Raw genomic sequence first — 27,711 nt, forward strand, 5'->3', positions numbered from 1 at the left:
TTTGACATTTATAATAGGAAATCTAATAATAAATTTGCATGAGAAACAAATGGTAAAAAAAGGAGAAAATTTTCGTAAATATGAAGTAAGCAAAAGGATTGGAAAGGGAAAAATAAACGCAATTAAATAATGCTAAAAATTGTAGCAAGCTTTTTTATCTAGCCAACACAACATAAAAACTACTTTTAATTCACCCATTATAATTTCCAAGTCACGTATATCTTTTATACACAGTTATATAATACAAAACTCAATAATTTTAAGGGATGAGTAACATTTTGCAAATACCTTGGATAAAGAATATTTCTAATAGTATTTTCTCACCCTTCACCAATTTTCTTTCTAGACCACACTTCATTATTTTATATCCAATTACAGCTCCAAAGAAATTAAGGTAACTTGAAACTTGAGCAGAATCCACAAGCTCTTAGCAGATGCTCTGGTTGTAAGAATGGTGGCAGAAGAGACTTACATTATTTTTTCAACTAGATAAAAGTCCTTGGAAACTGCAATAAGCAGTAATGTCCTGATAAAAGGGATCGAAAAACACATAGGGCATATCTCATTCACACCAACAATATATTTTTAAACTATGCAGAGCTGGTTAAAAGTAAGAATATTTGGTTCATGGGGCACCTCGGTGGCTCAGTCGCTACGTGTCTGCCTTCGGCTCAGGTCATGATTCCAGGGTCCTGGGATCGAGCCCCGCATCAGGCTCCCTGCTCGGCGGGGAGCCTGCTTCTCCCTCTGCTGCTCCCCCTGCTTGTGTTCCCTCTCTCGCTGTCTCACTCTCTCTGTCAAATAAATAAATAAAATCTCAAAAAAAAATTCTAAAAAAAAAAAGAATATTTGGTTCATTATGATCATCAAGCTTATCCTTGAAGAGGAAATTGATTGACTATTCCAGGTATATATTATCATTATCTAAAGAACTTCTCCCTCTTGACAAATGCCCTCAAAACTTCATGTCTTTCAAAGCCATATCACCCAGCAGACAAGAATTTAAGATGGTGCCAAAGTAAACGGGCCAAGATAATCAACCACATTCATTGATTCCTTTGGTATGTATGTTTCTATAGTATGAAAGGAATCCATGGTAATAAACATAGGACTGAACAAAATTTTTCAGTTCCTGTTGATCAGACAGCATATACATAACTTTTCTTAAAACTGTGATCCAAATGGACTTTGAAAACTGGGATCATGTGGAAACAAAAGTCTATCACATTTCTCTTCTGCATGGCCTTAAACTGCCTCATTCCTTTTTGCAAATGCATAGGTATATTTGTAAGACATCTCATTTCTTTTTTTTTTTAGATTTTATTTATTTATTTTATTTATTTATTTTTTATTTATTTGAGAGAGAAAGCTGGTGGGAGGAGCAGAGGGAGAGAGAATCCCAAGCAGAATCCCCCCTGAGCGAAGAGCCAGATGAGGGACTCAATCCCACACCCCGAGATCATGACCTGAGAGGAATCAGGAGTCGAACACTTAACAGACTGAGCCACCCAGGCTCCCCGAAAACATCTTATTTCTTAAGTTCCCACATAAATTAATAAATAACTCTTACTTAAAATGTTCGTTTTTCCTTGCAAACCATTCTATTTTCTTAGTCTGTGTAATACAGGCTTCACCTTTTCCAATTGTAAAACAATATAATTTTCATTTTAAAAAAGTCAGAAATGTTGGGGCACCTGGGTGACTCAGTCCATTAAGTGTCTGCTTTTGGCTCAGGTCATGATCCCAGAGTCCTGGGATCAAGCCCCACATCGGGCTCCCTGCTCAGCAGGGAAACTGCTTCTCCCTCTCCCTCTGCTTGTGCTCTCTCTCTCTCTCTCTCTCTCAAATAAATAAATAAAATATTTAAAAATAAATAAGTAAAAATAAAAATAAAAAGCCAGAAATGTATGTTCAAAAACAAACATAATCTGACAAAATTGCAACAAACATAACATTCTCGATCATCTCTTTCTCCAGCTGCTGCCTAAATGATTGTCAACGCAAATAAATGTCTGAAGCACCTGGAGGATAGAGCCACCTGCTTAAGTGTATTTTACACTGCATATTTAATAACTTTTTGTACCATTTTTTTTCAGAAGGATTATAAAGCAAAAAGATTCTCATTTAATACATTTGAAAAGTAGATATTGTAAGTGTGATAAAAAGCCATACAGTGCATTTATTTGTAACATCTGTACAACCAAGGTCAGGTCTATTTGTTTACCCAAAAAAAGAGGCAAGTCTTTGCACGATTCATTGTACTGGACTCTCTAATGCCCAATTCTGATCACTGCCAAGATCTGATTGATTGTTCTATTAATATATCCGAGGCAAAAATGAAGAATAAATTAAGCAATCCAGAACCAACTTAGTCATTCTACAGAGACATGGCCTAAAAGCTAAGAAGCAAAATCTTTTGCTAAGCTTGGCTGAGTACCTATTGACTGCCTGCTAAATCACCGCTATCTTTGTGAGTTAGACAGTTTTGGGGGAAGTGGTAAGGAGGACTCAGAGAATGGGGTAGGGTGTTGCTGGGGAAAGAGACCAGGAAGGCCAGGGAACCATGGGTCATATGTGTTAGTGGTAGCAGAGCTTACATTTACAGGTATTACTCTATATGTGACCTGCATTTCCTATTATGAGATGTTTTGTCTTTCCAGTTATTGCCCCCCAGAAACTTTATTTTTAAAATCAAAGCACATTGAAGTAAAATGATAGATTATCAGATTTATTTGTCAATGATCAGTAAATCAGGAAACAGAAAAGATCTTAGGGACAGTATATGTTGCCAAGTTAAAAGAGCACATTTCATTGTTTAGCTTACTAAAACTTTCTGCTGCTTTAAAGTTTGTTAATCATGTCACTATTACTGAAATTTGCTTTCTTCTTAACTTATGCACATAATCCCTTGATGGATTTTTTTTTAAAGATTTATTTACTTATTTGAAAGAGGGAGAAAGAGAGAGAGCATGAGTGGAAGGGGCAGAGGGAGCGAATCTTGAGCAGACTCCGTGCTGAGCGGGAAGCCCTACAGGGGCTCAACCCGGGCTTGATCTCACAACTCATGACCTGAATCAAAAACGAGAGTCGGATGCCCAACCAACTAAGCCACTCAGGCACCCCCCCTAGATGGATCTTATATGTTGTTACGTTTCCCCAGTCCTATATAGCCTCCTGCCCTCCATCCATTTCAGGTTTTTGTTCGTAGAACTCTTCTGTTCTTCCTCTATAAGCACTTCCTAGAGGATCTTATCCATCTTAAGATTTCCAGTACAAAACATGTTAATCATTCCTAGATCTGTATCTCCCCCACAAAACTTGCTATGGGTCTAAAAGTCATATATCCAACCGCCTACTAAACTAAGTGAATCAAGACATCATTATCTCTCACCCTCCAATCCCACCCATCACCAAGCCCTCTTGCTTTTATTATCTTACAGAAGGCCTGCCCTTGCCCACCTACCTACCTGTCCCTCAGCCTTCTTTCCTCCAATCACAGAACTCTTCATTTTGATTCTGGCTTCTCTTTCAGAAGGCCACTAGAGTCTCCATTTACCTCTAGGCTTGAGCTCCTCAAATGTGCCCTCTTCAAACGATCTAGTAGGAGAGACAAATAATAAACAAAATAAGTAAAAATGTTAGAAGATGATAAATGCTATAGAAAAAAAGAGACATCAGGGAAATGAGAAACACATGGTAGGGTAAAGCACCACTCACAAGATACTGCATAGGCTGTCCACTACTTACCTTTTAATTCCACCCCTAAATTTTAATGTTTCACACCAAACTACTTTTTTTCCCCCTAGAATATACTTTGCTGTTTGTCACTCCCGCATCTCCGTTTATCCTGGCTCCTTGGCCACAACTATCCTTTCCCTCTTCAACAAGAACTAATTTTCATTTAAGCATTATTGAACCTACCCTAGGTTAGTACAATGTTACAACTTTCATGTTTCTTTTGTACTCTCTGAATTTCTCTAGCATGTAGTTAATACTTAAATTATTATTTTCAGTTGATTTTTCCTTCTCTCTTACTATGAGACAGACAATAAGACTAGAATAAGACCTTGCTCATATTTATCTCCCCAACATATTCAAATGGTGATTGAATTATTCTCCCTGTGATTCTATTTCTATGATTCCATGACTGTTCATGTTCACTTCTTTTCATACTCTAACATTCTTTCTTTCACATAGCACTTTTTTCTCTATTTGTAGCCCAGAAGAGTTGATTTAAGAGACCTTATATTTCTTTCTAGTGTTTTTCATTTCTGTGTGCTGTGGTTAAATTTTCAGAGTAATGCTCTGAAATTAATCTTATATCCATTTCCAAATTCCTGGGATGGGATGAGTTGGGGGGACCACAAAGCCCAGAGATCATAAATGATATGTGCAAACTTTGTTATTTTAAACAGAGAAATGGGGAATAGGAAAGAAGAAAAAAAAAAGGAGAAATTACATCATGTCAAATTACATTTGACATGATGTAACATTAAAATTTAGGGGTGGAAAAAAAAGTAGTTTGGTATGAAACATTAAAATTTAGGGGTGGAATTAAAAGGTAAGTAGTGGACAGCCTATGGGGTATCTTGTGAGTGGTGCTTTACCCTACACTGTGTTCCTCATTTCCCTGATGTTTCTTTTTTTCTATAGCATTTATCATGCTATATTCACTATATCACAAAAAAGAGACTGCTGAAGAAAACCAATGAACTAATAGTTAAAATAGATCACTGAGGAAAACAAGAAAAACAAAATCAAACTTTGTGCCATAAAGGTGGGTGGTCAAGGAGAGTACAATTTTAATATTTTTCTTCAGATTACTTGAGGAGTGTCTCCTCACCACAATTTTTAAAGCAGTTTTTTAAAGATTTTATTTTTGAGAGAGAGAGAGAGAGAAAGCACAAGAGAGTGGAGAGTCAGAGGGAGAAGCAGTCTCCCCGCTAAGCAGGGAGCCCGATGTGGAACTCCATCCAGGGACTCCGGAATCATAACCTTAGCCGAAGGCAGACGCTTAACGGACTGAGCCACCCAGGCACCCTCCTCACCACAATTTTAAAACATTGTTCTATTTACATTATTTTAACTTAGGTTGTCTGATTTATTGCATCTTTCTCTACTTTATATGTTTACATATACATAACCTACTTTAAAAGCATATATATATGTATATATATACATATTTTATTTTCTAAGTGCTAAACATATAATTTTAACGTTAATAAATAATATGCTTTCAGCTATAAAAATAATTTTGATAAAGGTGAACTTTTATTTTTAAAATGGTTTTAAGTTGGATATACTGACGGTTTAACAAACATAGAGCAAATACCGCCGATAACTTAGTCATATAAATTAATGGACACTCTGATTACTGGTCATTGTAATTAATTATAGAAAACAAATAACCAAAAGGTAAATGTAAACTAATCTATAGTCTCTCATTAAAAATACTTTGTCATAGAAAAATAGTATCTTTCAAATGAAAAGTAATTGGACAATGAATTAGTCTAGGTTTTAATTAAAAATTGAAAATCCAGTATAAGTGTTACCTAATTTCACCAGCTACAAAAACAGAGCACAATAAAATTCAGTTAAGCTGATTTAATATTTATATTTATTAATGAGGTGATATCTGGAACATTATGTTTGATATACAATCTGTAAATTAATTACAAATGAAGTGCCTAAGAAGGTAGATATTTAAAAAGACATATATGTATCATATATCATGTAATTTTGTTCACATTAATATGTTGTGAAATATCTGACAAAGATAAAGTGGTTTTTAAAAAATCTTAAGGATTAATAAATTGCATTACCCTGATACAGAATACATAATTAGCATAGATTCCAAATGTGAGCATTAATGTGTAGCCAGAGATTAGTTCTATTACATAAGTGAGTAGATATATTGGAGTAACTGAAATACCTTTTACTTTCTAATATTTATCTCATGCTGGAAAGCAAGAAGAATTGTTTTTATAATGTTCTTATTTTCACACTGGCCTCTGGACATTTTCATTTGATATCTTTCCATATTTTCAGTTTTATCATCATCTCCCCACCCTCAAATCTTCTTCTCATTCCTCATACTACCTTTATTAATAAAATTTGATACTTCTAGAGCCTACATATTTTTCCTAACTGATACTTTGGTAAATGTGATTCCCATATGTGACATCCTTCAGTGACTCACCATCACTTATCAAAGAAATTCCAACTTCTTTTTAAAATTGTATTTGCGGGCGCCTGGGTGGCTCAGTCGTTAAGCGTCTGCCTTCGGCTCAGGTCATGATCCCGGGGTCCTGGGATCGAGCTCCGCATCGGGCTCCCTGCTCAGAGGGAAGCCTGCTTCTCCCTCTCCCACTCCCCCTGCTTGTGTTCCCTCTCTCGCTGCCTCTCTCTGTCAAATAAATAAATAAAATCTTTAAAAAATAAATAAAATAAAATAAAATTGTATTTGCATCATTTATAACTTAGTCTCAAACTGTCTTTATGGATTTAGCTCTCAAAACTATATAACAAAACTCTGTGGTGTAATCAAACTTCAAATAATATGTAATCAAACATATTATTTCACAGAAATACAACTTTTAGATTCTGAGTTCAGCTTGTGTTATTCCTTTACTCTGGTTTGAATGGAGATTTAACCTAATTTCTAATTTTTTTTTGTCAGATCTCCATCTATCAAAATCCTACCCACATGTCAAGATCTGTTTCAAATTTAAACTCATCCACCAATCTTCCCTTTATCACCTGAGAAATAATAATTTCTTCTTCCACTCAATTCCTATAAGGCTATAAATGAATTATATTCCTATAGACATTTTTTTAACATGTTTATACTGCATATCAACTATGGCCAAGAGACTGTTAAATAATACAAGGGATGCTATGGTTAAACAACAAAAAAAAAAAGATATAGTCCCTGCTCTGAAGAATATTACAATCTAAAGGAGATAGGAGGTAATTGTACAAATGACTGTGATACTAAAGAAAATGAAGAAGCTTCTCTAAGAAAAGTACATGAAAAATTCTGGGAGGATATTAAAAGCTACTGCTGAGAAAAGCTTTAGTTGTGATGACAACTGAGGTAGATTCTGAACAAAATGAAATAATTTTGGCAGTCCATGATAAGGTAGAGAATATTTCCAGTGAAATAACTATGAACCAAGCTATGAAGAGGAAAATACTCAGAGTATGTTCATGGATACAGTTACAGGCTGAACCTTCTTCTCTCCAAATTCTTATGTTGAAGTCCTAACCTTCAGCACCTTAAAATGTGACTGTATTTGGAGATGGGGCCTTTAAAGATTGAGCAATTAAGTTAAAGGGAGGCTGTTAAAATGATCCTAATCCAATCTGACCGGTGTCTTATAACAAGAGGAGACTTGGACATCCAGGGAGGCACTGAGGATTCACACCCCCAGAGAAAAAGCTACATGAGGACACAGTGAGAAGGTGGCCACCAACAAGCCAAGGAGAGAGGGTTCTATAGAAATCAACTCTACCAAATCCTCGAGCTTGGACTCCTACATTCCAGAACTGTGAGAAAATAAATTTATAGTGTTTAAACCACCTAGTATTTTCTTATGGCATCCCTAAAATTTAATACAGTTACCTTATTCAATAATGCATATATACTAAGTAGTGGAAGACAAAGCTGGACATATAGGTTGAGCTAATAATATAAATGGGTTAATTGGAATTACTGTGTATAAAAGGACATTGTCTTGACTACTCAACCTACATTCTACTTCATATGATTAATCTTAACCAAGTATGGTAATTAGATGCCTCTTTCTTGTCAATGATGAATTCATGGATGGGCAACCCTAAGTCATTTTTGGCTAACGAGACATGAGGTAGCAGGGGTGCTTCTGGGGAAAGTTTCCCTATGGATAAGAGAAAACAGAGGCAGAGATAGTCACTTCTTTCTTCCTATGTTGCCTTGTCTGGGGCAACAAAAGGCATTACAGCCTGAGGATGTAAGAATTGCTATCATAAAACAGCAAGATGATAATGTAACTGACCCACTCAATCAACCAACCCTGATTTCTGTTCTACCTCTGACTTCCCATTAGGATAGTAAATTTTCTCATTGATTGGGACAAATTGAATTTAGTGTTCCTTGTAGCCAAAAGTAACTGAAACAAATACTAGGCTGAATTGAGTAGTATGTTCTATGGCCAAAGGTTAGTCATTAAAGAATTGTATTTAACTGTTTTAGTAATAATGTAGGTAGGATTAGAGTGGAAAATGTCATGAAGTTGGGAGACCAGCTAAGAGGCAATTATCCTAATGAGATATAAAGATGTTTAAGTCTAAGAAGGTGACAAGCTTCTGGAGAAGGTGATAGTGGTAATGGAGAAGAGTATATTGTTTTGTTTTGTTTTGTTTTCCCTAATTCTTTTGTCATTATTCAAATTCAGGTGCTTATATTTTTTTTTCCTGAATTACTGTAACTAATTTATGCTCTACCTTCAACTTTTTTCTCTAACACTCACCCTATTTTTTCTGCCCTCCTAAAATTGGTTTACCATAGAGCTACTAGAATTAAATTATCTTTATAAGAATATTAATTCCACTCATGTTATTTAAAATCTTTCCATTGCTTTCAGAATAAGACCCAAATTACTTAGCATTCTATATAAGACTTTTTATGATCTCTCCCTCTGTGCCTTATCCTAACTCATTGTTATGGGTTTAACATTGTGCCAAGAAAGATATGCTGAAGTCCAATCCCCCAGTGCCCCAGAATGTGACCATTTTGGAAATAAGGTTGTTGTAGATGTAATGAGTTAAAATGAGGTCACAATGAAGTAGGATGAGCGCTTAATCCACTATGACTGATGTTATAAGACAGCCATGTGTAGTCAGAGATTCACAGGGAGAATGTCACATGAAGATGGAATATTGGAAGATTGCACCTACAAGCCAAGGAATGTCTGGGCTGCCAGCAACTAGGAGAGAGTCAGTCATAGAACAGATTCTCACTCAGAAGGACCAACCCTGCTGACACCTTGATTCTGGACTTCTAGTCTCCAGAACTGAGAAATAATGCAATTCAGTTGTTTTAAGCTACCCAATTTATGGTCCTTTGTTACAACAGCCCTAGGGAACTAATATACAGACACCCTGAATCTAGCTATACCAAATTACTTGACATTACTAAACATATTTTTGCCAAGACCTTGTGCCTTTGCACTCAGATTAACTTAACTTCTTAATCACCTATGTAAACTTCTTATTCCTGTTAGACCCAAAGCATTTATCTCCTCTGGGAAAGGTTTCCTCATCTGAATGTCAATGAATTGCCTCTTATTTTTCAAAAGTATACATAACTCAGACTGAGCATTTAGTCACTCTTTCTATCAATTTTCTATATATTTATGTTTCCCTCACTAGATCACGATCTCTCTGACAGGAGGCATTGTATTCACTCTACCCCCCAAGATTCACAACAGGACTCATTAAATTTGTGAATAAATGAATACATTTGTCTCCAGGATTTAGAGTCTTTTTGTAGATAGAGGTTGAAGAAGAAATCAAAGTGACCACAATGGGCCAAACTGTATTAACTAGAAGACTCATGAAGCCATCATTAGATATTTAGATATGCAGAGAGAGGCATTTGTAAGGGGAAAAAAAGTGTTTAAATGGATCTGAGGTGAAGAAAGTATTGGTGGAAATGTGGAAGTAAAACTGAGGAAGAAGATTAAGAAGATTGTGTCACTGATTCCTTTTCTTCATTCCTTTCTTTTTTCCCTTCCCTCCCTCCCTCCCTTCCAATTTATTCAGCATTTAATTAAACATGAGCTTGACACTGGATATACAATGATGAGAAAACAGACAAGGCAACTGTATTCATGGAGTTTAGAGTCTGGTAGGGGAGAAATTCATGTTTGCATTAAAATACTGACCTCTAAATTAGAGAATCCTGAGTTACTCTCTAATTGGAATACAGACAAATAGCCATACACATGATTCACACACAAATAGCAATATTAAAGAAAATCTGATAAGACAAGCACAATCATTCATTTTGACAGCTTCCATTCCATTCTTTGTTCATATCTATAACTATTGTTATGGGCAAGATACTGTTCAAAGTATTTTTATGAATTAAGTTGCAAATATTTATAGATAATCAATAATAGATATACCATATTGAGTGTTTAATCAATGGCTGTTGCTGTCCTTGTTATATAGGGTTTTTTTTTAATCTATTAAATTAGTACTTGGAAATATATTTCTTTGAGCAGAATAGGTAAAATTAATGGAACAGTTGTATGGCTTTAAATACACATTCTTTTTATATATTCAAAAAGATATCCTCCAAGAACTAATGTACAGTGTACTAGTGTTAAATGTATTATTTATCATTTGTGTTATCTTTAAAAAATGGTTACTAATATTTTTAACTTAAAATTCACTTGTCAAGCTCACCTGTACTTTGTCTGGTATGAAGATCTTTTTCTATACATTAGTATTTATGCATTTTTAGCTTAATGTTTTTACTTATCATTGTCTTTATCATAGATGCTTTGTTTGTCACATTTCAGTGTTTTCCTTTGTTATTTTTTAAATTCCCTTACTTTATGTAGAGCTTTTATTATGTATATATTCAGATATTTTAATGTTTTCATCGTACGTCCTATTTCATTTCAAAGCTTTGGAAGTTACCACTGAAATAAAACTATTCAGTTTTATTTTCTTCTAGATTCTCTCTGATATTTGTTTTAATTCATTAATGCATTTCCAAATCTTGATCTCCCAGCTCTTCTTGACTCACCCTGACACTTACATATTAATTCTTCTCAAACTGCTTTGATCACGGTTACCGTTCTTATAAAGTGGCCATTGATCTACATCATGCCAAACTAAGCAGGTATTCATCATTTCTCATCCCACTCCCTCAAGTCTTTTCTTCACTTGCTTTCCATAATACTGCAGTCTCCTGGATTCTCTTCAATTCTCTGGCAACTCTGTATTTTTGCTTCTTCTCCTAGGTGTCATGGCATCCCAGTCTTTATCCTTAACATTGCTCTTTTCTCTGCCTGTACACCCTTGTTCATTCCCAGGGCTTTAAATACCAATCTGTGACTGAAATTTACACCTCCAGTCATCAGCAGCCCCACTAGATTTGGATAGCTTCCGTATAACAAATGCCTAATAGAGATCATGACCCTAAAAATGCAAACAAGGCTACTGATTCTTCCCCATCCCACCCAACTCATCGCCTCCAATAATCTTCTCAGTCTCAGCAGTTGTTACCACTCTTGAGCCTGCCGTTCAGGGATGATCTCTGTTTCCTCTCTTTTATAACTCACATCTGATCTATGGCAGTCCTCTCATGTTCTCTGTCATAATGTACGTTAAATCTGATCACATCTCATCACTTCAAATGCTAACCACTTGCCAGGGGCTCCTTTGTCTCTGGCGTGGACTTCCATACTCTATAGCCTCCTAAATGCCTTCTTGTTTCCTATCTGGCTTCCTTTGGCCTATTTTCAACAAGTAAGAAGAGTGATCACTGTTAAGTATGAACAATTAATCCTCTACATATATTGGGTCCTTTATTTCTCACAACTCGATAAGAGGGTTACATTTACTTAGGTTATCCATTTCACAGATGAGGAAAATGAGTAACTGGCCCCAGATTATAGGTGGTTACTAAGAGACAGATTGAAACTGAGGCCATTTGCTTTCTTAACTCACACTGTTACACACTTACACCTATGTAGCTTTTCATCATTCATAATGTCAAAGTAAAGGACAAAATGGAGACTCGACTTGAAAATTCCCTGAGCAGGCAAAACAATTTAAGCCATGTAAGCAAAGCTGATTCTAACTTATTTCATAAACATAAGCAAAACTTAATTATTTCTTTTTTTTAAAGATTGTCTTTATTTAGAGAGAGAGTATGTGTGTGTGAGTGGGGGGAGGGGCAGAGGAAGAGAGAGAATCTCAAGCAGACTCAGGGCTCAACCTCAGGACCCTGAGATCTTGACCTGAGCCAAAATCAAGAGTCGGTCACTTAACCGACTAAGCCACCCAGGCACCCTCAGGTTATTTCTACAAATGCCCCTGATACTCAAAAGAAACTTAAGTCTTCTTAAAAATGGTGTAAGATAATCGCTTTTATCCAATCCCTGCTGTCTAGAAACTCCAGAGTAATAACTAACCACTATAAAAGTTAAAGAACTTCATTTTCTCTTTGTAAGCCATTCTTATAACACCATGCCTCTGAGCTTCATATCAGTTTTGAATTTAAGGCTCTCAGTTCATGAACAGTTCTGATATGCACAATAAACTTTCACCAAATACTATTTTACTGACCTGGTGGTTTTAATTTTGCTATTTTTATATTTTTGACAATAGATTAAAGCCTACACTCCTTATCATGATTTGGCCTCCACCATTGTACATAATTTTGCCCTGCTTCCATCTCCAGCTCATTGCTACCATTCTCCCCTCAATCTTTATTGTTCAAACACCACCAAGCTGGTGTCCATCTCAGGGCTTTTTGCTCTGTGACACTGTGGTTTCCTCCTAGTCTTCCAGATCTATCTATGGCTCATTTGCTCAATTTTTTAGATCTCTGCTCAACTGACCCTAGCAAACCTTTCCAGAACCTTCCCTCCCAGGTTTTTCCTGTCTCCATGCCTTCCCTATCTATGCCTTTATACTGCTGCCCAACCCTCATCACTGCCTGCAATTATTAAAATGTTTGTTTAGTGTTTAACTGCATGAAATCAATATGTTAGCATATTATTTTCTTTACAATCTTGATATCTATATTTTGAAATGATTTTACAATTATTTAAAATATGTTTTCTATCTATTAATACAATCTTGGGAGAGGTCAAGTGACAAGAAAAATTATATACAGCTATCCTTATAGCCATGCAAAATGCCCAAACAATGCTATTTCTATCATAGATATTTGAAAAAGGTAGGCTTAATAAATGAACATATGAAAGAAGTTTTTTAAATACATTTTTAAAATATCAAAGAAATTATTCTCATTTGGGATCAACTTTTCTCTCTGCCCTGACAAATTCAGATTGCCCACCTATAACTTGATAGGAATACGTTACTTCAGGAAAAATAAAAGTTAATAAAAATTAGAAGTAATTGCCTTCCCTAATTCTCAGTGTCATTAATTACTTGTCTCCAGTTCAAGTTCAGCCAAGTGATTAACTAAAGTGCCATTATACTAGTACATCCATTCTTGTTAGTTGATACCACTGTTTTAAAAAGAAGGTATTTTACTTGAATATGAATGGGGCCAACTTTTGCAAATCTTTATACTATGGTTCAATATTTAGCCCACTAATACATTTTAAAATATTCCATCTCTTCAAGGGTTTTCGGATTCTTTCATTTCTTAAAATACTAGATGAGAGCATAGCACTTGTAAAGAGAGAAAGTAACATGTGGAAGTTTGGAAAAGCAGCAGGTATGTGAGGCATGCAAAAATAATGAGGCAAGTATATTTGCTGATCTGAACTTCAATAGCAGACTGTTCTCCTGGGAAGGTGTTTTTAAAGACACTTCAATCATTTATGCTACCAGCCTTTGCTTTACTAGTGGGTGTTGTGTTGCTGGTTCTTTTTTTTTTTTTTTTTTTTCCAGTTTTCCTAAGTAGGCCAAGAGCACATATGTTTTAAACACAGGAAAAAAATATGTGGGGTACTAAGTAGTAAGGCCTTGATTTAAAAAATACACACACACACATAGCATTCATGAGGATATAGTTTAAGACTTTAGTTACTCCCAGTGTAACCTCTGGGTTTACCTCATTCTCAGCAGAAAACCATCTGCATTCTCTACAATGTATACAAATGATACCAACTGTTATTGGAGAAACACAACATGGTAAGCACATTATGTATCAGGTAAGGGAAAAAGAAGTATTTTTCCTCTTGAATGTTAATCTCCATTCCTTCCTCATTCCTTGTTTTCTCTCCCCCAGTAGTAAATCTGTGATGTGAGAAGGGAAGCATTAACTCTTTCAGGCCATGGGAGCCCCATTTAACACCCTTACGTCTTTGTGTTTTCACTGGTTCTCTCAAGGTCCCTTCCCACTCCAGATTCCTGAACAAATGTATTACCTTCTTCCCTGTGTGCTCACAAAATTTCTATTTCTTAGCATTCCAGGGAGATTCAAAATAAAAAATAAAAATCTCCATCCAAGCCCAAGATCCTAGGAGTTTATAGATTTGGAGAAATGACAAAAGTAAACATCTGTGGGGTGCCTGGGTGGCTCAGTCATTAAGCGTCTGCCTTCCACTCAGGTCATGATCCCAGGGTCCTGGGATGGAGCCCCGCATCCGGTTCCCTGCTCAGCAGGAAGGCTGCTTCTCCCTCTCCCACTCCCCCTGCTTGTGTTCCCTCTCTGGCTGTCTCTTTTTCTGTCAAATAAATAAAATCGTTAAAAAAAAAGTAAACATTTATTAGAAGGACTGACCAACGAATAAAGGAGACATGGCAGAGTGGAGGAGAAGGCAAAGCTTGGTCATAGATTTGTTGACAAACCAATCTTTTTCCTAGCCCATATGGGCCTTGAACCTTCCAAATAGTCAGGCTATCGAAGTTCCCTTTTGGGGAAGCTTGGTCTTTGCTTCACAGAACCCAGAAGCAAAGGAGTTTTCTACCTAGATGTTCAACAAAGGAACAGTTGCCGGCAAGTTATCAAATTCAGCAAAATATTTTTACGGTATAGCCTTAGGCCTACTTTCATATTTGAGCACTTATTTAATCATAGAAAGTGATAATATCCTCCTACTCTTTAAGTACCCAAGCTGAAGCTGCACTTACTGATGAAGTAAATGTAAACCTTTAAGTGATCCCCACATACCAGTTTGTTCACCTTTTTTTTAGTATACTAAACTATGTATTTTCTTTAAAACTAAAAACATTGTCATTCATGCTTGGCAGATGTTGTGAGGTTGGAGAACACCCATAAGTGTTTAAAAAATATATTCACTCTGTGATAAATTTATTTGTTCATAAATGTCAGCTAGGCTTTTAAGCCTGTAGGAAGAAATGTCTGTAAAACTTTAAATTTTTATAAACTTTTAAGTTTAAATGTAGTCTGGAGGAATACAAATTAAGGCTGCACCATGTAAAAATGTACATTTTTTTCCTCCTTCAGAGGTACTTGACTGCAAACATGCTATACAGTAACTCAAGTCATACGACCAGGCTATGTTTTACTACTTAGTTGTGTGACAAGAGGTTTAATCAGCCTGAAAAGTGTTGACACCTCAAGATTTGTGTTAGAAAAGAACATGCCTGATCTTTGGAACTTGAGACTCACACTTTTCATTTAATAGAAAATTGGATAACTATACACCAGTAGGAATAGATGGTGCAGAAAAATTCAAATTAAATATGAAAGATGCAAATTGTCAAGGATTAGACTGTGCTATTACCCTTGATTTAATGAAGCCCAATGTCTAGAGAAAGAGACCTCTAACTTGTCAGGTTGTTCTCCATAAAATGAACATTTTTCCTGCATCAGGTTGCACTTTCCAAAGGTTTATTTTTAATGTAAGCTCTACTTCTTTGAGGAAGCTTTGGAAACAAAACTCCCAGACTCCTAAAATGCTTAGTAGTTGAACATATGAACTGACAATGATAAGTCGAAGGGCACATATTATAAACATTTTGAATTAATTTCTTAAAATATTAAAGTACAATTTTCTAATCAAATTTGATTTTTTAAATTATTAAACTCTGCTTTCCTCAGACTAATACAAGTGGTTCATAACCCCATTTGTTCATTTACTAAATAAAAATTGAAAGTTTACCGTACGCCAGTCTCTCTTTGGATTTTCAAAAGCATTTGGTCCACTACCTGAAGGAAGGCATTATAGATGCTAATTACTCTGGAGATTAAAGTACCAGTTGGGTAGCAGACACTATGGTAGGTATTGAGGGTAAAGCAGTGAACATGACAAAAGCCTGGCTGTTAGGCAACTGCAGAGTCCATACAAGAGTCACACAAGGATATCAGATCTTTTTCGTTATTAAAGCAAATAGAAACAGAAAATAACATTTCTATTACCTTAAAAATATTTAACCTATTTAATTCAATAAACATATTAAGCTGTTACTATGTGCTTAGCACTCTGTTGGGCACTTGAAGAATACAAAGTAAAATGGTTTCTGCCTTCCTAAGTCTTGCAAACTAGCAAAAACAATAGCACGTGATAAGATAAAACAAAACAAAACAAAACAAAAAAACCTAACAATATCAAGAGATTATATAGTAAAGATAGAGGCATAACTAATTAAATTGTGAAATGGGCAGGGGTGAGGAAAATGCCAGACCATATCTTTGTGTAGAAAAGCAAAACAGTTTCATTGAGATGAGTAGAAAGAGAAAGGAGAGAGAATTTAAATAAAGGTAAAGCCAGAGCTATTTTCCCACAGGTCCTCTGAAACTCAGGGAGAATCCTTCCTGTCATCTTAGCTTCTGCTCATTTACCAGCAACCTTCAGTGTTTCGGTTTGCTCTTGCCTGTCTCTGATCTCTGTCGTTGTCACCATTTGGCATTCTCCATGTTTCTGTCTTCATAAGGCCATCTTTAAGGGCAATCATGTTGCATCAGGGGCCACTCTACTTCAGTCTGACCTTACCCTAATTATTTCTGCAAAGACCCTATTTGCAAATGAGTTCTCAGTCTGAGGTCCTGAGAATGAGAACTTAAATATATCATTTTTAGGGAGAACACGATTCAACTCCTAGCAAGACCTAATATAAAAATTGTCTATTCAGACCAAACTACATTTAAAAAGAGATGAGCAATTCCAATTGTATAAAGTATAATGTTGGGGGGAGGGTGAATTTGTATGACACCTTTGGAAGGCAATCAGACTGACTATATTAAAGAACATTAAAATATTCATACATTTTAGCCCAAAGAAATAACCCTAAATACAGAAAAAGTACTCTACACGGAGGCTTTTATAGCAGTCTTACTGAAATTGAAAAAAATAGAAAAGTTAAGCATGTAAAAATGGGGAAATACTGGGTGAATTTTAGTTCATCTAATTCATCAAAAACCATACTACAGAAAATTAAGTTTAGAAAAAATTCATTACATGGGAAATATTTCTATTAATTGAAATTTGGCTGAAAAATTATATATGTCATCAACTATGTAACCAAAAGTAAATTTTAAAAACTATATTAAAATGTAATGGAAAGCAATGCACCAAAATGTTTATTATGGTTCAATTAGGTAATGAGAAATTAGGAATTTTTTTACAAAAAATTCTATATTTTAATATTTATTTTTAATAACATTTATTAATTTTATTGTGTATAAAATGTTTACTGATAAAACATTTTTCAACAGTTTTGTGAAATTATAGTGAACAAAATGTTATAGCTCTCATATTTGTTAATAAAGAATAAGCATTGTATGAGCAAATCAATTTCTAGATAAATACCCTAAAGGAATTATTCTACCTGTATACAGGGAAACATGTAAAATTGACCATGGCAGCATCATCCTAATAAAACTGAATGCAACACAAATGTCTATCAGGAGGAGAATGAATAAATAAATTGTAATATATTCCTACCACAGCAGAGAGGATATACACAGCAAAGAGGATTCATTCTAGTGAATGAATTAGATCTACACTTTGAATACATGCTGAAAATAACAAGTAGAATTTATAATTATATATAGAAATTACACATGGTTATATAAAGTTATATACAGAGTTCTTCAAAAAATAGAACCAATGGGAGAGATAAATATATATAGATATATTCTCCTACATGGATTTATTTTAATGAATTAGTTCATGTGATTATGGGAGTTGCCAAGTCCAAACTGTAGGGCAGGCTGGCAGTCTAGAAATTCAGGCAAGTTGATGGTACAGTCTTGAGTCTAAAATTTGTAGACCAGGCTGGCAGGCTATATTTATATTTTACAGTCTTGAGGAATAATTCCTTCATCTCCAGGAAACCTGTTTTTTTTCTTAAGACCTTCAAATGATTGGAGATCCACCCACATTATTGAGGGTTATCTCCTTTTAAAGCCAACTGATTGTGTTAATTACATCTAGAAAATACCTTCACAGAAACATCTAGACTAGTGTTCAATCAATAACTGAGCACCATAGCCTAGCCAAGTTGGCATATAAAATTCACCATCATTCATTTATTCAACAAATATATTTTAAGGGGCTACGATGTGCCAGGAACATCCTGCCAAACAGACAAAAATTCCTGGCCTCGTGGAGGCTTTGGCTGGAGGCAGACCATAAAAAAATAATTTGTTAGTATTGTAGAGGATAGGCGGTATGGAAAAAATAGAGATAAAAGAGATTCAAAGTGATGGAATGGTGTTTGAAAGGGTCTTACATAATAGACATCACGGAGGTGACATTTGAGTAAAGACTTCAAGGAATATAATGGTTTATTATTCGGCTTTCACTGAGTAATGTTGTATTAACAACCCCCAAGTCACCATGATTTAGAAAATCTAGTGTGTATTCCTCAAGACCTTCATGGATCAGCTGTAATACTGGTTTAAGTTGTTTTAAATCCAGGAAACAGGTTGAAGCAGCTGCCTCTATCAGGAGCATGTCATTCCCATGTCACAGAGGAAAAAAATAAATGGTGGAATTGCAAAATGCCCTTAAATGTCCTTCTTGGAATGACATCTGTCCTTTCCATTCACCTTGCATTGGCCAAAGCATGTAATTTGATCAATCCCAATAGCAATTCTCTAAGTGTACTTATCTCAAGAGGAGTCTCAGAGTGTGATTGGAACCAGTAATATCATTTTGTTTCCCTCCCTTCCTCACATAAAATACACTTGTCCCACCCACACAAAGGAAAGCAACCCAATCATGATAATCTAGATCAGTGCCATTCATGGTTTTCTTGATCAAGAGATCTAAGAACTAACGAGTCATGTTATCTATCCAAAAAACACCATGTGCAATGGTTGAATGTAGACAGGCTAACCACAATAAATATTCCCATTGGAACAGGGTGAGAAGGAGAAACAGACAATCCTCACTGATCTGTAGCAACCCTGAAATCTTCCCAGGGAGATACTGCAAAGGACCTTTACCCTGCAGGAAGAGAATGTTCATCAATTAGGCCCTGTTTCTGTTCCCTTTAAAGTAGATACTCAGTCCATTATTCTGTTGGTAGCAGGTCTCCCTCTGGGAGATCTTTCCTTCTCTATTTTCCTCCTCAGTCTCATCTGAAGAGGATATTGGAGAGTATGTTCTCCCAGGGGAACACACAGTTTTCTCATCTTCCTTTCTGTCTGTGAAGTTTAGAAACCCAAAGTTTAAGTCTCAGGGAGTCACAGTGTATTTTAAATCCAGACTAATGACTCCTTTGGGAGGGCAACTCTTTCAAAAGCCTAGTTAGCTTTTCTTCTTCTACTCAGCTTTATATGTTAGTAGCGTAGCCACAATTATTCTTTGCCAGACTTAATTGTAGGTAACTTGAACTTACCAAGCTTTGTTGGGAAAGCCATGCCTTAATCTTTTTTTTTCCCTTGAGGCATTTTGTCTAAGTTAAATTTTTTAGTAGGCACTACCCCAATCATTTTTGAGATTTTAACAAAGTGTTTAAAGGCAACAATTCTAATTTAGTTCTTGCAGAAGAGATAGAGTTTACATTAGCCTTTGTTTTCAAAGGTTCTCCCAGTTTTATTTATTTTTTTATCTGATGGAAATGAGAAATGGTGCCAGCTTCCAAACCTGGAAACTTTGGGAATTTCTGAGTTTTCTATATTCCCATTCATTTCTATTGGCAAGGTAGCCATTATTTTCTGATTTCACATTTTGCTAATACTGCCAGATAAAAGCAGCCGGTGTCAACCAAGGCACTCTAGCAATACTCTGTTTCTTACCAAATGCTTCAGCACTGCATAACACTGTATAATCCCTTGTTGATACTCCAATAATAGTCTCCTGGGCACCCATTAGCAACAGGGAAAGTCAATGTGAAGTATTCTTGTGTTTATTTAATCAACACCCCAATGCTTGGTAACACTATGTTAACTTTCATTTAGTATAATACAGTAGCAAAAATCCCAATTTCAAGGGCTTCCAACAACAAACAGCAAATATTTCTCTCTTGTGTTACAAGGATCTGATGGGTCAACTGTTATTCTGCTCTCTGTTGTCTCATACTGGGCCATAGGCCAAAGGAGCAGCCCCTGTCTGGATCATGCAGATCTCAGAGCAGAGGGAAGAGGTCCAAGATAAATTATACAACAGCTCTTAAAGCTCGCGTGTGGGAAAGACATATAGCACTCTGTTCATTTCATTAACCAAAGCAAGTCATGTATCCAAATGCAGTAGCGAAGTCCCTTCTTATTAAAGCAGGAAATGTTAGGCGACTCTAACTGTCTGCACAGGGAGAGAGCAGTGCAGACATGTGGGGCAAGAGACTTTCAGACAAAATGAACAGCCAGTGAAAAAAGTGGCTTTGTGGGCTTTGTAATGACTGGCTTTTAGAGTGAAGGAGGAGTTTTGAGCCAAGAAGTGACATTACCTTTTTATTTTAAAAGAATCACTATAGCTGCTATGAGTAGATGGAAATGGACAAAAGGCATTAGTAGGGAGACAAAGTAGAAGGATATTCTATCAAACTGATAAAGTGATGCCTCTGACCATGGTACTAGAAACGGAGGTGTTGAGATACGGTCAGATGTTTTGAAGTGGAGTCATGAGGTCTCTAACTAGGCTTGATGGGAGATGTGAGAGAAAGAAAAGTCAAAGTTAGATTCAAGACCTAACTTTCAACTTGCAAATGGAAAGAAGTTGACATTAAGTGATAGGGAAGATTGTGGGTACAGCAGGTATAAGGAGATTAGGAGTTCCACTAACATACAAGTTCGAGATGGCAGTTAGAGATCCATGTGTAGAAGTTTGGAAGCAAGAAGGAAAATGTTAAAACGTAGGAGTTTATGAGCCTATAATTTTATTTAAAACATAAGACTGAATGAAATCACTAACTTGGGGAGATTAATTAGAAAAGATGACAAAGTCACACCAATTTTTAGACAGTCAGGAGAAGAAAATGAACAAGGAAGCAAGATTTAGCTTACAGGAGGAAAGCAAATTGTGTGTGATATGCTGAAAGCTAAGTAATTAATGTGTTCAAGGTGGCAGGTGTGATCAAATGTATCAAATGATGCTGCTAGATTACTTTAGAAAAAACTGAGATTTACTTACTGTATTTAGTGATTTAGAAGTCATTGTGACCTTGAAAAGAAGTTATGTGTATGATGGGGGGCTGAAATCTAACAGGAGCAGTTCTAAGGAAGAACAAAAGAATGGAAACATGAAATATAGATAATATGTCTAGGAGAGAATGGAATGGGCCTGGGATAAATTTCATAGTGGATTTCAACTTCACGTAAAATGCTTTATTCTTTCTTAGACATTGAGAACAGCTCTAATATTTGTTAATTTCAGGAAAATGACACATAGGTGTTTTATAGTATGCTTTATACTTTTTATTTAAAAGAAAAAAGGTAAAAAAAAAAAGAAGAAAGGGAAAAAGGTAAAACAAAGACAATGAGTCCTTTTAGAAAAGACTTAAAGTCAAACTTAGGAATTTGACGACTGCTTAGAAAATCATGTAAGGAGATGAAAAATATTTTAATTTGGCAAAGACTGACACGACGATTATCTCTTTCTTTGTCAAAAATCTGTAGAGACTAATTACAGATATGGTGGGAACCCAAGTCCTGGGACAAGTTGAAGGATGGATTGCGATTTATAAAGGTGAGAGGTAGAAAGAAACCAAGCAAGATAGATGATATGCATATCTTTTATGAAGTCTGGGATTGAAGGCCCGTGATGAAATAAATGATCTGTGAACGTCAGGGAGGTATAATGTTAGAAATCAAAAGGAGAGTCAAACAGATTAACTGAGTCAAAAGTTGAAGGTAATTCCAGACTGTATGGGAGGAGGAAGGGGGAGTCACAGATAGAGAAGATGTAGGCGATGTTAACACAGGACGATGAACTGTCCTAGACAACAAACATGACCCTCAATATGTTAACCCTCCACCCTTACTTCATACACAAACCCAAATTGCCTCTGGAAAACTTTATGATGCTAAGTATTTCTTTGAATTTAGTCAGAGAGCTTCGGGCAATTTTGAAGTAGTTTTATTTATCTATAAAGAACAAGTTACAAATATAGATTTTCAATAAGCTCCTTTGAAGCAATTACTTTGTTCTTACATGTACCCACTCCACCCCCCCTTAATCTAGGCTCAAAAAGTAGGAGAGGTTCAGTATACACTCTTCAGTGAACACTGATGTTTGCATAGTCAGTGGATAAACTTTATAAACAAATGACTTTAGGCATGTATATAACATTTGGTGAATTAAATTACATTTAAATACAAAAGAAGAAATTGCTTTTCTGAGGACTCCGTTGAATCCCTTCTTAGGAGAGTATACACTTATGAAACAAAATTTTACCCATGAAGTTATGTTGTGTATAAGTGAGTATTTTTTAATTTGCATATTTAAGGTAGTTCAAAATTTGAAGTATTAAATATTTTTCTGAAAAGAAGCAAAAAAATATAATAAAAGTGACTTTGGGGATCTTCAGAAAGTTAAATACAATCAGTGAGAAACAACGTAAAAAAACTAACCACTATATTGATACTTACTTTAATAACACAATAAAATTGCTTAATATAATTGATTTTTCATTCTAATGCATCATTTTAGAATTAAGTCCACTGTATCAAATCAAGAGTTAAGTGGAAAATGTTGAAGTTAAATAGAACAGGTTTTGCTGAGATCCAAGAAGCTTTTTAAAAAAATCTAAAGGTTATATTATGTTTGAGTATTTTCCTCCTGAATATTTGGGAGTATTACTATGCAAAGATCAGCCCTTTAAAAGTTTTAAACTGTTACCAACTATGATCTCATTTTATCTGATATTTTTGAAGAACTCTTAATACTAAATAAGATGAGCAAACCTTTGACATTTCTTGAATTTAAATATTCATAAGGTGATTGATATTTAAACACCATCTACTGAAGAGCTCAATCTCAATGAACCAATCAATGTATCAAATTCAGATGTATTTCTTTGGGATGATGAGGGTACCAGTAGAAGAGGAAAACCAGTTTGTTTTTATTAGAAAATAGATTTTAAGTATATACTTATCTTAAGCTATAAAACTTGAATTTAATAGATGAATCATTTTTTCTATAGCTAAAAATAATATTTTTCTCTGTATTACAATATTTGCTAAATATCTTATTGTATTTTAATTGAAATATCTTTAGCTGTACAAATTAAGTAGACATTTTGGCTTCGGGAGAAAACTTTGCTATATTTAAATTCTTTGTTTTGGGAAGGAAAAAAAGTGAATTTTAAGAAACAAAACAAAACAAAAAATCCTCCCAACCTTGCACACGAACTTCATATATGTTGCCCTTAATAAAAATAGTATTATCTGGAAACTAAGAATGTACATTTGTTTTAAGGCCACAAAAATTCATGTAAGGACAGGAGCTAGGATATGAAATATAACTCAAAAAGTGAGATTTTTTTATAACCAGTTGCAAAATGATTTAGTATTCAAAATCTTATTTAATTTTTTAAGCTGATGGACAAGCTGTTTTTAACTCAAAAATCATATTTTGGAGATTAAGAAACCTCAATCTTTACCCTTTAACTAAAAATTAAACATTATACATATATTTTGTTGAGAAATATATGTATAAGAGAAAGTACTTCAAAACTCAATGTGTAATTTTGAATAGGATAAATAAAAAATTCTGAAATCAATAGGTATAGGATGAATTTTCAAATACAAATGGTGCTTAGAAAACTGCTAACTTTTGAAAGGTAAAAGCATCATGTTTATTATACAAAATGTGAAATGCTAAGAATTAAAATTATTACCTCCCTGAAAGAATAGATGATATATTTGTTTGCTTGGATGAAAGTGAAGATATATCTAAACATAAAAAGCAAAGGAAGAAGCTATAGTATAAAAGATGAATAGATTTTTAATATCTAGGATGTGAAATATTCTAGATCAAATACTATCAGAAACAAAGTAAAAAAAAATAAAAAAAGACAATCCTAATTCATGGGAAGATATTTGCAACTTTCTGGACAGAGACCGAATGTTATTACTATAAAGTAAACTTTCATAAATCAATAAGAAAAAGGAAATAGCTTACGAGGAAAATATTCCAAAGCAAGAGAGATGATTAACTAATTAGTGTTATCAGTGGCTCATTAGTAGTGATAATATACAACCTTGCAAAAGTAAATGAAGGACAAAATAAAGTCATAACTGGGAGCACTCCTAACCACTTCTGGTTTGGCATTGCCTGGTTAGAGTCCATTTTTGCTCAAATAAATATTAAGAATTTTTAATGTGCCTCAGTTTATGTTTTAACAGTTCTGGTATCAGAAGAGGTAACATAAGGAGACCCTGATGACCCCCAGGTGTAGGGATCTGCTGAGCCCGTTGAGCTCACTGCTATCTCACTGCCTCTGGAGGTAGTGGGTAAAAGTCCCTTTCAGATCCTTGGACCCTAGGTCCACAGCTTTTTCATTACGACCTTTGAGACTTTGAGCATTTCTTTATCCAGACTGGATCTAGAAACTGGCCAGAGTTGGATCCAGAGTCAGAGTGGAGCCAGTGTAAGACCTTGGGTGAATAACATTTTGTTGTAAGGCTGAACAAGCCTTTGTTTTCCTGATTGTTGTCCTCTTTTCCTAATTAGACAGCATCTGGAAATTGCTCTGTTTGAAACATTGGTTTAAAATGAGAGATTTTTTTTCAAGCTTGCTTCATATTTAAAACTCAGGAAAGGCCTTCCTACACCCTTCTCTACAGCTTAAGTCTCAAGCCTAGTACTCACGGCAGGATCAGATCAGCAGCATGAGAACAACTTGGGAGCTTGTTGAAACACACACTGGGTCTTGGGCTCCACCCCAATCCAGTGCATCAGGCTCTACATTTTAGAAAGATCCAGGGTAATTTTTATGCACATTGCCATTTGAGAAGCACTTTTCTCAAACATTAAGAGGAAGTCAAAATATATCTAACTTCTCTCGTAGAGAATTTAACAGATTAACAATTATTTCAGAAAAAAATTTAAAGTTTAAGATTAATTTATGAGGTTGGAGTACTAATTGGTACAATCCTTTTGACTTGATAATATCAGGAATCTTAAAACAGTTGCTCAGACCTAGTAGCTACACTTCTAGAAATGTTTCCTAAAGAAAGAATCCAATCCAGGGAAATGGTAAATGCTTTGTTTACAAAGATGTTCTATGTAGCTTTATCTGAAATAGCAAAAAAGGAAAAAAAACTAAATGTTCAAAAATAGAAACATAAGTAAATTATAGCAATCTAGCAGGTAAAATTTTATATGATAACCAAAGTCATATTTTTTCAAAGTCATATTTTAAAAAATTATATTTTAAGTCATTCTTAATCCATTAAAATAATGTTAACATTATCTTCTATTTCTAATATTATTACTTCAGTTGCTTTCTTTTTTTACTTGTCTTTTTTTTGTAAGTTTATATTTTTAGTAACCTCTACACCCAACGTGGCACTCAAACTCACAATCCCGAGATCGAGATTCTTATGCTATTCCTACTGAGCCAGCCAGGGGCCCTGCTAATTCTTCTTTCATCCTTTATTTCCAACAATCCTGTCATTTTGTTTTAGATATGTTTTTGTAAAGTTAAATTTTTGTTGTTTACCCAATCTGAAAGTCTTTCTATAAATAGGTGAACTAAACTCATGAGTCTGAAAACATTTTTTGTAAAAACCATTCCTAGCTCTTAACCCACACAAAACAGGCTATGGACTTATCCACACATGGGTTCAAGTGTAACTGATTCAAATTAAACAATTGTAGCTAACACTTTTACAGAAGTTTCCAAATACTAAACACTGTTCTAAGAAACTTACATATAATTCATTAATAATTAATGGTAAGAGCTATCATTATTCCCCTTATACAGATGAAGAAACTGAGGGACAGAGGCCTGCCCAAGGTCACACAACTAATGATGAAGCTGGAATTTGATCCTAAGCCCTCTGGCTCCAGAATCTTCAGCTTTGATCACTGTAGTATATTACCTCTAATTGATTAAAGACTGAAGCATGTGTTTCACTATCTCCTTATGATCTAATGTGACATTTTTTTACAAGTGATTAGTATTATATTGCTACTGTAACAAATTGTCACAATCTTAGCAGCTTAAAACAACACAAATTTATTCTCTCACATTTCTTTAGTTGAGAAATCTGGTGAGTTCAGCTGGGCCACCTTATTGGGGAATTACAAAGCTGATATCAAGATATGATGAGGTTGCATACCTTGCTGGAGGCTCTAGGATAGATCTACTTCTAAATTTATTCAGGTTGTTGGCAGAATTCCATCTAGGTGTAGGAGTAAAGTGCCCTTTTCCTTGTGGGCTGTCGGCCAGTAGTTATGCTCAGGTTCTAGAGACTATCCACAATCCTTGGTTACCCCTCCATCTTCAAGGGCTAGCAATGAAAGGTTGAGTCTTTCTCACCCTTCAAATCTCTCTGCTTACCTTCCACCCCATCTTTCTCTTTTCTGGCTTCCTTTTCTGCTTATAAGAGCTCGGGTGACTACATTGGATCCACCTGGATAACCTAGACTAATCTCCATATTTAGGTTGATTAGGGACCTTACTTCCATCTGAAAACTCCCTTCACAGGAGTACCTGAATTAGTGTTTGATTAAATAACGAGAGAACAGGAAAGTTGAGGACACATCTTAGAATTCTGTTTACCTGGCTTTCTTTTTCATTTCTCTTTGCTTTCCCTGAGTTTCCAATCTGGAAATATAGTCTTTTAAAATATTTATTCTGCCTTTGGTATAAGTTAATTTTCCTAGCAGGAAAGCTACATAAAACTCATTTCATCTGTATTTGGGCTGCTTATCTTAATAAGTCCTTTCCCATCAGATTTTTAACTGTATTTCATAAACATATATTTTCATTTCCCATAGGTTTTTGAGATTTAGGGAAAATACTTTTAGCTTATTTTGCTTACCTAGTCAGACCACTTTACTGAATTTTCTTTTAATTGAACAAACTATATAGTAACATTTTAAATTGGCAACATGATTTACCTATGTTCATGGTTTTGTCATATAACTATTTGTGCATATTACTTTGCAATGCTCCATGTTTATATTTTACATAATGGCAATCACAATGTATATAGTACTTTCTTCTTCTTTTCAGTCTCAAACTGTAATTTGAAACTGATAATTTCACTCCTTTGTGAACTTTCCAATGACGAGGGAAGGTATACCTGAGAAAGGAATTTACAATCTTGAAAGCATAGTATAAAGAGTGCCTGGGACCAGGGTCCTGTCAACTTATCCTCCCCAAACATCACTTCTACTATTTGACCCTCACATATTACATTCCAATATAATGAGAAATTTGCAATTCTCACCTTTGTACACATGTCGTCTCTCTGGCTTCATTTTCTTCTGCTGACTAGCTCCTATTTGCCTTTCAAGACTAAGCTAATGTGTCACTTCCCTTCAGGAAATTTTCCTAGTCCAGGTTAAGTGCACCCTTAAAATTCTTTGCATACTTTTATCAGGGCATTTTTTAAATATTCAATTATAATCATCTGATTATTTCTACAGC

At 35.1% G+C, this 27,711-nt stretch overlaps 1 long non-coding RNA gene across 1 annotated transcript; it reads right to left on the bottom strand.

Annotated features, from left to right (window-relative positions):
* Positions 1-660: 660 nt before the first annotated feature.
* On the bottom strand, positions 661-27,563 carry LOC141372584 (uncharacterized). The gene is made up of 3 exons (XR_012377874.1): positions 27,512-27,563; positions 3,468-3,597; positions 661-794 (listed from the first exon to the last, which is right to left on the bottom strand). It is a non-coding gene; the product is annotated as an uncharacterized lncRNA (long non-coding RNA).
* Between the last annotated feature and the right edge of the window lie 148 nt (positions 27,564-27,711).

This window comes from Callorhinus ursinus, unplaced genomic scaffold (assembly GCF_003265705.2).
Source record: "Callorhinus ursinus isolate GAN/ISIS: 27379988/994484 unplaced genomic scaffold, GSC_fseal_2.0 scaffold4, whole genome shotgun sequence".
NCBI lineage: Eukaryota > Metazoa > Chordata > Mammalia > Carnivora > Otariidae > Callorhinus > Callorhinus ursinus.